Genomic DNA, 13,357 nt, shown 5'->3' on the forward strand with positions numbered 1-13,357 from the left:
CCTTTTGGTAAGGTAACAGTTTTACCCCTAGGGGTTACATTGATGCAATGAGTAAACGTCCGGTGTAAGACAACAATTTTTTAAAAATAGGGGGTAAGGGTGTCAGTGCCCCTAACTACTGGAGGTGAAATTGCAATTTACTCCTAATTAAATTACTGTACTCTAGAGTTTAAGTATTCTCATAAGTCATATCTTGTTATATATTTTTGATGATCTGACAGTATGAGAAAATAGTAATAAAATTAAAAAATCAACCTTTATTATGACAGTGACTGTTAACAAAACTTTTCTTTTAACACCACCCATTGTGAGGGGCTTATATATAGAGGGATTCAGGAACAATCAAACATGTACTTCTTATTCATCTAGTCGTATCATATAAAACCTTTCGTACCCTACATGGCTCAAAACAAGCTTCATGTAGCAATAATCTCAAGCCCGGGGATGGGCCATTTAGTACCCGTGTTATTACTCGCCGACCGGCTCGCCACTCATCACCACCTCGACACCACCGTCTGCGGTCACCAACCAAACATCACCCGTCGAATCACAACTCCTCAACGGCTCCTCCGCCCACATCAACTTAATCAAAATCCCATCACCAGACATCTCCAGCCTAATCCACCCCGCTGACGCTGTGGTCACCCGACTAGCAGTCATCATGCGGGAAGCTAGAAACGGTATTTGGTCTGCCATCTCCGGTATGACCTGCCGTCCACACGTCCTCATCGGTGACCTCTTTTCTAGCGAGTCACTTCCAATAGCGGACGAGTTTCATATGCGAAAGTACGTTTATGTTCCTTGCCTTGCGCGTTTTCTCGCTCTAACCACGTATTTACATGTCCTTGATAAAGAGGTGAGAGGTCAATATGTTGACCAGATGGGACCACTGAGGATTCCTGGGTGTTTCCCGGTGCGGGGTCAAGACGTGCCTGACCCCATGCTGGACCGGCACAACCGTCAGTATAATGAGTACGTTAGGATGGGAATTAATTTCACAACTTTGTCCAATGGGATTTTGGTTAACACGTGGCGAGATCTGGATAGTGCATCACTTGATGCGTTAAAGTACAACGAAATCTTGAAATCCGTTGTGAAGGTTCCGGTTTATGATATTGGACCGTTGACCCGAGTTGTAGATCCAACCGGTTCAGAAGGAAATAATGTGATCGAGTGGCTCGACATGCAGCCGGTAGAGTCCGTGATTTTTGTATCATTTGGGAGTGGTGGGACACTCTCGGCTGAGCAGATAGCCGAGCTGGCTTGGGGTTTGGAGCTGAGCCAACAAAAATTTGTATGGGTTTTACGTCCGCCAGCTGGCAACACCAAGGACGGCGCGTTTTTCACCTCGGGGTCTAGCGTTCCATGTGGACCGCTAGACTTTCTTCCAGAGGGTTTTATGAACAGAACTGGAACCCGAGGGTTAATTACCCCATTATGGGCGCCACAAGCGTCAATATTGAACCATGAATCAGTTGGTGGGTTTTTGACACACTGTGGGTTAAATTCGATTTATGAGGGTATTTTAGCTGGAGTGCCAATGATTGCATGGCCGCTATACGCCGAGCAGAGACTAAATGCCACCCTGCTCACGGATGAACTGCAGGTGGCGGTTAGGCCGACAGTGTTGCCGGCCGAAGAAGAAGTAGGGAGGGAGGAGATACAAAAGATGGTGAGGAGTTTGATGGAGGGTGAAGAAGGAAAAACAATGAGGGAGAAAGTAAAATTATTGAAGGAAAGTGCCAATCATGCATTGATGGTTGATGGTTCATCCTATAAATCAATGTGTGAGTTTATCACTGGTTGCCAAAATAATAACTAGAATTATCACGATTCGGTCTATACTAATAATTATCATGCTATCTTGTCAAAAGTTTGCAGTCTTGATAATTTTTATATATCAATAATTGTTTCTATATTTTTAATAGTCTTGAAAGTTTGCAGTCTTGTGCAAGTAAATACAATAATCATTTAGATAGTACAAAAATTCAAAATTTATTTCATTAGCACAAAGTAATATTATGTATTGTATCCATGGTTGTAAAAGTCGCTAGGCGCTCCCTAGTTGGTCGACCGTGGAGTTGAGAGTACTCGGTCTAGGCGGAGAGTACTCGGGGAGTACTCGGACATGTTAAATTATAAAGAAATTACTTTTTAGAGATGAAATATATGTCAAATAACATAAATTTACTAATATTTATATCAAAATATATGAAAATGATATTCATTCCTTAATATGATAGACATAAAAATTATGTTTTATTATTATTTAACTCAAACTAGGCCCGAGTTAACCTACTAGATCCAATTCTGGCCAAGTTTGACCGCGTTTGACCGACTCCGAGTAATTAGGCGGAGTCGAATAAAGTCGCCTCGGCAGCCTACCTTGTAGCGACTACTCGGGGGGTACTCGACCTTGGAAACCTTGTTTTACAACCATGATTGTATCTTATTTAACTTAAAATTCTTATTTAACTTAAATGCTTGGTTGGTCCCTGTGGTTTGCAAAAATTACAGATTTGGTCCTAGTGGTTTACTAATTACACACGTGGTACCAAAACTTGCCAAAAATAAGCTCGCTTGGTCCCTAGCCCTAACATCAGTTAAATATCTCTGTTAAAACACCTTATGTGCTTGGCACATGAGGGTAATTTGGTCCTTTCACCCCACCCCCTTCTTCTTCCCCAAACCACCACCACCACCATCTCAGCTCCTCCCCCAGTACCCACCACCACCACCACCATCAAATCCCCAAATTCTTCATCATCTTCTCAAATCTCGTAACTCAGATTCACTTTTTAATAGTTACAATGTTCTCTGTTGAAGAGGAATTTCCTTATTCTCTTTCAAATAGTTACAATGTTCTCTTTTGATCAAAGTCTGAGAGGTACTGCACGAGTTCACGGTAAACCAATTGTGACACTTCGTTTTCCACTGTTTTTAATTAATTCCTATGTAAGGTATTTAAATGTGTCTTCAAAGTAACTACTGTCTTGAAGAATCAAAACTAAACCAGATAATCGAAGTTTATCGAAAAAATCATAACACTACCTCAAACACCTTACATGCTCACTGTTTTGTCCCTAATTAATTAAAATATCATAACCATACTTGATTTTTTCACCATACTCTGAACTGATTATTGAAACTTCAAGTCTAAAAGCTTATATATTAAACACACATCCAGGCACCCCTAGCATCCAAAGACTTGGATGTTTATCCCCATATTCATTTTCCGAGAATAGTTATAAACTCATAACTGTAATCAACTCTTTTAATACACTTTAAACTGATTATTGCATTCACAATAGGAGATACGCAGGCATGAAGTGAATTCGATTGATTTGAGAAGATGATGAATAATTTGGGGATTTGATGGTGGTGGTGGTGGGTATTAGGGGGAAGAGCTGAGATGGTGGTGGTGGTTTGGAAAAGAAGAAGGAGGTGGGGTGGGACCAACTATTAAATTTAACTCTTTTTATAATAGGTTGAACTGAAATGATCAAATTACCTTCATGTGCTAAGCACACGAGGTGTTCTAGCAGATATATTTAACTGATGTTAGTGATGGGGACTAAGCGAGCTCATTTTTGACAAGTTTTATTACCACGCGTGTAATTAGTAAACCACTAGGACCAAGTCTGTAATTTTTGCAAACCACAGGGACCAACCAATCATTTAACTCTCACATATGTGTTAATAGTAAACTTTAAAGTAACTAAATTTATGGATCGATAGCGCCGCGTTGCGGCGTACACGGCCGAATCATTTTTGCTGTGATAATTAAGAGCGTAAATATCTAGTAGCAACACATATCGGTTAGACCCACTGTTGCAGGAGTTAGAGTCGTGTCTTTAATTTAGAGCGTAAATATCTAGTAGCAACACATATTGGTTAGAGACAACGCTTAAAGTTATAGTGACTAAAGCTGGATTTATTTGCAAATTTAACTCCACCTCTCTAATGTTCAACCTCCCACCCATCCTTCCACTCCGCCGTCTTCACCTTCAGAACCAGAACTTTAGCACACCATTCTTTGCGTGGTAATCCTGCAGCTACATCAGCCAAAGCTTCGATTACCAAAAATATATATGTTGACCGCTCCCATTGTAATTAAAAAAAACTTAAAATGTTAAATATTCATATTAGTCTTTTTGTGTTTTATCTAATATTAATAAAATACTTCAATTAATGGCAACATTCTCTCATTCAAACTAACAGTTTACTTCTATTTTATTTATAGATATTTTTTATACTTATCCTTATTATTATTTACCATTTAATTTTGATTTATCATTTATTAGCAAAAAGCTATCTAAACCATGATGTGATTTATAGCATACCATCATATAAACCAACAAGTAACCATATCATTAAAAATTCCAACAATGATGAATTGCATAACATATTGGTTTTCTTCTCATACTTTGATATTAAACAACTAGTTAACACACATCAATAATCTATCTATGCATGTGAAGAAGGATATAGAGATAAAACATCAATAGTCACTATTTAATAGTAACAATAATAATACTTAGAGTTAAATGTCATTTTAGTCCTTGTCGTTTGGACCATTCTGCCAGTTTAGTCTAAAGGTTTGAAACGTTACCATTTTAGTCCAAATAACTTTAAGCGTTGTTGTGAGACCCGGACTTACATAAGTAAAAATTTATATAGATTTCCACTATTATAAAAGTAATGCAAGTAAACATCATACAAAATTACGGGTTTTATACAAGTTTGTAAGTATTTAGAAATATTTCAACATATTAACGATGTCCAGATTATAAAATAACTAAACAAAATGCAGAAGTTTTAATTTCGGATGTGTTCGGTTCTTTATCATGCTTGATCTTCATCCAAAACATCATAGACATCATCTATATGGCAAATTAAAACCATCTCACATGTTAGTTATAAGATGATTAAAACGTAATTTAAAAACCCATGTTCATCAAAACATCAAACAAATAAAGGAAACCTGCCGTAAGCTACAGTAGGTATGTCGTAGCCTACGGCTCATGGAACAACAAAACAGCAGATCACCTTTGTCGTAGCCTACGACAGAGAGCCACAGGTTACGGCACCCCCCTGCTGCATTTTTTTCCTCTTTTGCTATTTTTACTAAAAATGGCGTATCTTTCCGAATACTTATCCGTTTCACACGAAACTTGTTCCTACGTGTTCGTAAAACATTTGCCCACATTCTTAACTTATAAACCCATAACCCGTATCTATAAATTTACGTTTTTTGTTATCAATTTTAAATTTACATAATTAACTGTTTGACCCGTTTGCATGCAAACACGCCTATAAATTTACATTCTCTTTGCAAGAACAACAATATTTTACGACTAAACCTCATTACCACGGGTTATTAACCCCGCATTACACGCATCCATTACCCGGTTTGCGTTTACGCCAATTTAACCCGTTCGACCTTTCAATGGCCGAACTTTAATTAATCCGAATTCTTTTCAAGGATTCCAAATCTTTCAATTATGACCCATTACCCGAGTCCATCTATTTACAGTTCGCGTTCCCGTTACCCGGTTTACGCTTGCCTTCGTAATCTAACCCATCAACTGGGTTTATGTCGAAGTTATTTCTCGTGCACCCATTCCGGTATGCATTATAACTTCGTTTTGACCCGTTTGGATGTTTATGTGAAATCCATCACTTTTACATAACCAAACTCTCCATTATTTCATTATTTTGACCCGTTTGAATGTTTATTTGAAACCTATCACTTTCAAACAACCAAACTCTTCATTATTTCATTTTTTTTGACCCATTTGGATATTTATGTGAAATCCATCACTTTCAAAAACCAAACTCTTCATTATTTCATTATTTTGATCCGTTTGGATGTTTATATAAAATCCATCACCTTCAAACAACCAAGCTTAATGAGTATTGTACTATTATTCAATATACACGATTAACACATAATTTAACAAAAACACTACGAAGCGTAAAGCCTCGTACCTTATAGCTTATCCTTCAACCGTGCGTTCGCTCCGGCTTGACTTCCCGATGCTTCACTTGTGTTGCCTAAATGTACAAGCCAAATGTTATTATGACCTCTCAGCACATGATTAAGGCATATAAATAGCCAAATACACTACATCGTGTTCTCATTAACGATTTTCGTTCATTATTTAAAAATGGCAATTCATTTAGGTATTTTGTCAAACATCTTGCATGCATATAATTTAGCTAACCATTTTAGTTCAATTAAATCATGGCTAACCAAGAATCCAAACTCAACAAGTTCAATTACTAATCATAATTCACATTAACTTGAAATTGCAACAAACTCGTGTTATTAGATTCTTTATTACACAAGAACATAGGGCTTTTCATACTAGCATCAAAACCCACCTCTTCATACAAAACATAATAACTTCAACACATAATTCTTATAATTCTATCAACTATATTCAGTTAGGATTTGATTCTACACTTAGATTACACATTACTTAGGTCATAATATATATCAAATTGTTCATGGACTTAAATCCTCAATTTTCACCAAAGATAAAATATCACAAAAACTGAAATTGCAACTTACTTTGTGTTAGACAACTAAGGATGATTGATATTCTTGATTCGAACTCGAATTTTAGACCGAAATTGTTGGAAATATTGTGAAAATATGAATTTTCACAAATATAGGAAATGCATTTTTCCGATTTTTAACTAGAAATTAATATAAGAAACGAAGGAGATTTCATATATTTATTTGTGGGTTTGTGTTCTATGTTGGAAGATATAACAACCCTCCTAAAACATACTTGGACACCCCTAAACATTCCTAAATATACCCCGTACGCGAGAAATGAGCCCGAAATACCCTTATACTTAGAAAAATCAAATAAAAACCATTCCTCACCTCGCTCGCGGGCCGCGACCCAGTCCTTTGGGTTTGTCGTGGGGCGCGACACTCGGTTACTTGCCGAGCACCTGGTCCGCCACGTGTCCGGTGACACGGCTAGCCTACACCCTTGACTCGACCAAGCTAGGGCCTAGCCTAGAGTCCTCGCGGGCTGCGAAGGACTTGGCTAAATTTGTCGCGGGGCGCGAGCCGCCCTAGTCCAGCCCTATAAATTGAGGTGATCGGCTCATTTGTTCAGTCGTTCAAAAATCAATTATCTCTCAAACTTTCTATAGGCAATTATTATACCCGGGCATAATACCTACTATTAAACATAGCTCTGTCTCGTTGTAAGTACTATAACCCTGCAATTATCTTACACGATCAATTTAGGATTCCGTAACGCATGTCGGCTCTGCCCGACGCAGTCGTTAGAATTATGTCTCGTGTTACATCCGATTAATCTAGGGCTCCGTAATGCATGTCAAGGCTCTGCCTAACTTAGTCATTGGAGTTCTTTCTTGAGTTGTACGGTTAATGTGATTTGGGTTATTTTACTAACACATGTGCATTGTTTAATTTTAATAGATAATAACCAGGAGAAACACCAGGAAGCTATAGTAGTATCACCTAAATCTACAATGTGAGTACATCTTCTTTTTGTCACCTTTTTGCAAATATATTTCTGTGAGTCAAAATGTTTTACCAAAACCTCAAATGTTTTAAATTACACTTAACAGTAATTGAGTATTTGTGATTCTACAATTACTGCCGGTATGTTGGGGTTTTGTATACAAAATGTGAAAGACGTTACCATTGGACAATGAGATAGCCAATGAGTAATATAACCCACAGGTCAGGTGTTGACAGTACTGAATGAGTAATTGAGTAGATGTAAACAAATGTAATTGCGGATGCCTCAATTCTGTAAAGTTGTAAAATTGTTTTGATTAAACTGGGATGCACTCGCTAGTATTTCTTGCTGATAAAATCTTTTTAAAATGCGTTTCAGGTAACATAATGTGAAAGCCAATAGAAGCCAGCTGGAGAGCACTGAAGGCTTGGAAAAGTGGCTATAAAAGTTACCTAAATAAAAATGAGTTTTTGTTTTCAATAATTAGAGTTTATCCCTACAAATGTATTATCAAATGAACATGAATTTTATCCCAACAATTTATTATTATAAAAAGTTTGGTGTTTTACTCTGATAAAAATATTTCCTAACTACGGCCCTGATGTATTCCGCTGTTAAATTAATAAACACCAATAGCACTGATCTAGACCCTCGCGGCTCCCGCTCCCGGGGTAGGGGTCGGGGGCTGCGACAGAAGAGCTTCGCAACGAACTAACCCGCGTCCAAGAAGGAGCTAAGATGAATGAGATATCGATGCTCAAAGTTTGGTGTTTGAAACATTGAATGCTGAAAAATTGGAAAAGTGGCACCTTGTCCCACATAGGAGGAGAGATGAAACTTAAAGGGGTATTTAAGTGTGAACACTCCATCCTTATTGTTTCATGGAAGCACACAGTAATTGTACTCGCAATGGGTTCGGAGCACCCTAACTCGCACTCGCACACGCGCGCGCGCGTGGTGTGGGCGATGGGCGCAATGTGGCGCTTTGATGGCGCACTTTGGTGTGACAACTCGAGTTTCCAAGATTTCCATCTTCGCATTAATTGCACGTTAACTGTTTACATTGTTTGTTTACACGATTTGTTTGCCTTGTAACTGTACACTGGATTATATGTTGTGATGCTTGTTTGATATGTTATCTATGTAATGTGATTAAGGTGTTTATCATGTATCCTGTTTGAAAAACTTAAACTACTTAAACCTTGAAGAGGTCCGACGAAACACAAGAGTTTCACCATAACCCACACCGACGAAACAGAGTTTGTTTCGTCACAGGCACCCCGTCGAAACGGGTGTTTCGCCGGCCCAATGATTCGTCGAAGCCCAGTAAGGGCCCAGTACGTTACACGGGTACTTATAGGGTATTCTGCTTCATTCATCACGTTGTTGGCGGTTTAGAAACCCTAGAACTCTCTCTCCCTATTAACCGCGACTGTGTGCCCTCGGAGCCATCTATAATCGATCAAATCATTCCTTCTGTTCATCGTGGTTAGTCTTTAAACCCTTGCATGATTGTTGCTTGAAATCATTAACTGTTAATCGAAATCGTTAGGTATTGATGCTAAGTAATGTTATGTTCATGTTTAGATGATGAATTGTCTATAATAGAATCTAGTTTATCGGTCACAATTTCGTGTATCGAGATCGGATTGCTTGTTGTTGATGATCAGAATAGGATGTTGATATTGATGAATCTGTTAATGTGCTCTCATGTAATGGCTAACACATATGCTAGATTGCCTAAGGTTAACACGTGTTTATATCATGATTGGTATAATAAATGGTATCGATGATTGCTGTATGACTGTATGAATTGACGTATGATGATGATCGCTGATAGTGTGTAACGGCTGTGGATAATGGTTAGGGTTTCTGGGTAATCGTCAGTTACACGACGTAACTGACCTTGTAGACGAAACGCAAATCACGGCAAAACTGGGGGTGTTTCGCCGAGAGTAAATATGACGAAACGGAGGGTGTTTCGCCGAAGATGATCACGACGAAAGGGATGGGTTTCGTCGAAGGGTTACACGACGAAACAAGTATGTTTCGTCAAGGGGTTAAACTGCACAGTGAACTCAGTTAAGTCTGTTAAGGGTTAACTGAGTTAGCTAATTGTTGTTAAATGATAGACATGACTTGCATGAGCTAGATTGCGTGCTTTGTGTTATTTGGTGATCACTGAGTCAATACCCACTGTGATTGCACTTAAACGTGAACTTCGTGAACATAAACTGATTATGTAAATGTGCATACCATAGGCCCGAACTGATTAATTGGAACCAAGTAGTTAATCAAACTGAGCAAACCAAGGTGAGTTCACACTCTTTCCAAGGCATGGGATTCCCGGTGGGTTTGGGAATGGGATTGAATGACTACCCGTACTTTCATCACTACTAGACTACTTATCACCGTCCTCGGTTTGGGAAGGACGCCAGTGTTAAAACCTACGTAAAACCTACGTACCATTGTCCTCGGATTGGGAAGGACACCAGTGTTAGAACCTACGTAAAACCTACGTACGACTGTCCTCGGTTTGGGAAGGGCACCAGCGCTAAACCTACGTGCTCTATACGTACTATTGTCCTCGGATAGGGAAGGGCACTTACGTAAAACCTACGTAAACTCATACTTACTATTGTCCTCGGATTGGGAAGGACACCTATAGATACAACTAGTCTAGTACATACAACATGGGAAGCCCCCACTTATCATTGTAAAGGTTTGGGAACAAGGGTACTGGGTAACGCATGGTTATGAAAAGAACTTACAATTTCTGAAACGAACTCATTAACTGAACAATCAATTGTGAACTCGCTCAACTACGTTGTTGACTCTCTGTTACATGCCTTGCAGGATGTTAGGTACTTATGGAGCTTGCACTGGGAGGCGCGGTCGTCGTGGGACATGGACGGTGGATGCCATGTAAAAAACATTAAAACATTTCGAACTTAATACTTATTTTTGGGTTTTCACATTTATGCTTCCGCTAAACACTTAACTATGTTTTGATTTGAACACCTTTTGTATTGATGGGTTGAACTTTATTTATTACTTACAATGTTCAATATGATTGGTGGCTTGATCCTGGTCAGTTACGCCTCCAAGCGATGATACTCCGCGTGTGGATTTTTGGGGGTGTGACATTTGGCGCTTTGACGGCGCGACTGTCTTGCGTATTCGTATAGGTTCATTGGTGTCTAATGCACGCGCGCATGTAAGTGAGCCAAACCAGCGCACGCGCAAGGGCCCTGCTCGCGCATGAATGTGAGCCAAAGTGGCACACACGCGCGCATGAGTGTGCAGAACTGCGCGTGCATGGCGTGTGCACAAGTTATCTTGCGCGCGTGCGCACAGAAGCTTCCCGACATTAATGACATAGCAGTTTCATTTCAGCATTTGAAACGGACGAGTCAACGGTCTTGACTGAGAATTAAATGACAAATTAAAGTGCGTTGAAGACATTCAATGCAATTTAATTCTCTCCTTTAATTCGTTTTGGCTGTTTCAACTCAGATGCTGTATAAATACAACATCTCTTCCGCTGCAGAAGACGCCAACAACAACATAAAGTTATGCAATCTGTTCTCCATACAGTTCTAATCTTCTTCATACTTCTTTCATGGTAGACTTCGGGTCCTCGTGCTAGCTCCGGCAGTACACACTGCTTCGGCTGTTGTACCATGGGAAACAAAATGAGTTCTCCTGGGAGACTTGGAATTTTTTTTAAGGGGCCTATGTTAAACACAACCCTCGGCCACTGTTTCTTTCTGTTTCATCTATTTCAGTTGTAAAAGTACTATAGTTTTTCAGCTTTCTTTATTTGTGTTCTGTAATCATTGAATAAAAATTGTTTTATTTTATTTAATTACGCGAACGGTTCCTATAATCTTAAAACAAATTTTTAAAACACCGTTCGTGTATTCAAAACCATTCTGTTTGTGATTCAAACCAGTTTTGTTTCACACAGTTTGTGTTTTAAAAAACAGATTTTATTTCTGTTTTCATCTTCAAAGGAGCGACTTTGGTTGAAAACAGTTTTCTGGTTACTTTCAGTTATGTCCTAAAAACTGTTATAAACTTTCTGTCTTGGTCTTCAAAGTTGGACTTAGAAGCCAAACAGTAAGTCTGTTCTTATAATTATAAAAAAATTTCTGGTTTGGTCTTCAAAGTTGGACTTAGAAGTCGAACAGAAAATTTGTAGTAAATCTAACTAAGAAACCCCTTGGTTATTTGCACTAAACCTAACCCGCGGGTTGTCTTTGATTGTTATCAGCGTGCAAAACCTCGGAGGTGTACCCCACTTGACATTAGAAATTAAAATTAATAGTTTATTAACTTTTGAACTAAACTTGGAAATTTTAATTTTCAGAATGTCGACTGAAAACGTTAACATCAACAACAATATGAATGTCGTGACGAGAACCCCCTTGAACGCCAACACTGTGGGAGCGTCCACCGTGGCCAATCACGTTGAAAGACCCGAGAAGTTCTTGGGTTTACACTTCAAAAGGTGGCAGTAGAAGATGTTCTTCTACTTGACCACCATGAACCTTGCGAGGTTCTTGACTGAAACCGCTCCCCAACCTGCGGAAGGGGAGACCGACGCCCAGGCTTAGTGCGCGGTAGATGCTTGGAAGCATTCCGATTTCATATGTCGAGGCTATGTGTTAAACGGCCTGTCAGATGCATTTTATAATGTGTACTACAATGTCAAGAATTCCAAAGATTTATGGGATGCCTTGGAAAAACAGTACAAAATGGAGGATGCTGGCATAAAGAAATTTGTGGTAGCCCGTTTCTTGGAATACAAAATGGTTGATTCTAAAACCATTATGAATCAAGTCCAAGAATTGCAAATTATACTACATGACATCCTCGTGGAAGGCATGACACTTAGCGAGACATTTCAAGTGGCAACGATGATTGAAAAGTTACCTCCTAGTTGGGTGGATTTTAAGAATTATCTTAAACACAAACAAAAGGAGATGGCTATAGAAGATCTTATTGTTCGTCTTTGGATTGAAGAGGACAATAGAGTGGCCCAAAAAGGCAGCCTTTCGTAAACTACTGCTAGCGCAAATATGGTTGAACATGGGCAATCCTCTAAGGGCAATAAGGGTAAGGGGAAGAAGGACAAAGAGAAAGCAAATGTGACACCCCGTTGAAACGCTTTCACTTACACTAGCTTGACAGTGGCTGCCTTAACTTTCGGGACGAAAGTTCCTAAAACTTGGGGATAATGTGACACCTCGGATCTTTCCGGATAACCTTTCGATGTAACGAACGTGTACGTAATCGACTAACAGTAAAAATGTATGAAAAACTATTTGTTATTATGTGTTATATGCCGAGTTACTTATGTGTATGTATATATATATAAGTGTTATATATATGTGAACCGAAACCTCGACCCGACTCGAGACCCGGAATGGTCTCGAGTGAACAATAGCAATTGGGCCGTTTGGGCCTTGTAACCGAGAACCCAACCCGAAACCCCCCCCCTAGCCCAACTCGGTACACTATATAAACCCAACCCCACCTCCCTTAATCATTTTACACACTCTCTTCTCACACTCTCCTCTCATCTTCTTCACTAAACCCTAAAACCCTAAATTTCTAGCAACCAAAATCATCTCCCCATTCTTTCATATCTCTCGGATCAAGTGAGCTATCAACAAGGAAGATCGGCCGAACCAAGAGACCACCCGAACACCCATTTTCTCTCAACACCGAGTAACCGGTTAGTGTTTTTATGTTCATGATTGTTGATGATTGATATGGTTTTATGCTTGTTGATGTGATTAGAGATTTTAGTATGAATATTAGGCTTGTATGTTCCT

The 13,357-nt window shown here is 39.1% G+C and overlaps 1 pseudogene; it reads left to right on the top strand.

The window, feature by feature from the left end:
* The first annotated feature begins 374 nt into the window (after positions 1 to 374).
* On the top strand, positions 375 to 1,917 carry LOC110868192 (annotated as a pseudogene).
* The last annotated feature ends 11,440 nt before the right edge of the window (positions 1,918 to 13,357 follow it).

This window comes from Helianthus annuus, chromosome 7 (assembly GCF_002127325.2).
Source record: "Helianthus annuus cultivar XRQ/B chromosome 7, HanXRQr2.0-SUNRISE, whole genome shotgun sequence".
NCBI classification, from domain to species: Eukaryota; Viridiplantae; Streptophyta; class Magnoliopsida; order Asterales; family Asteraceae; genus Helianthus; species Helianthus annuus.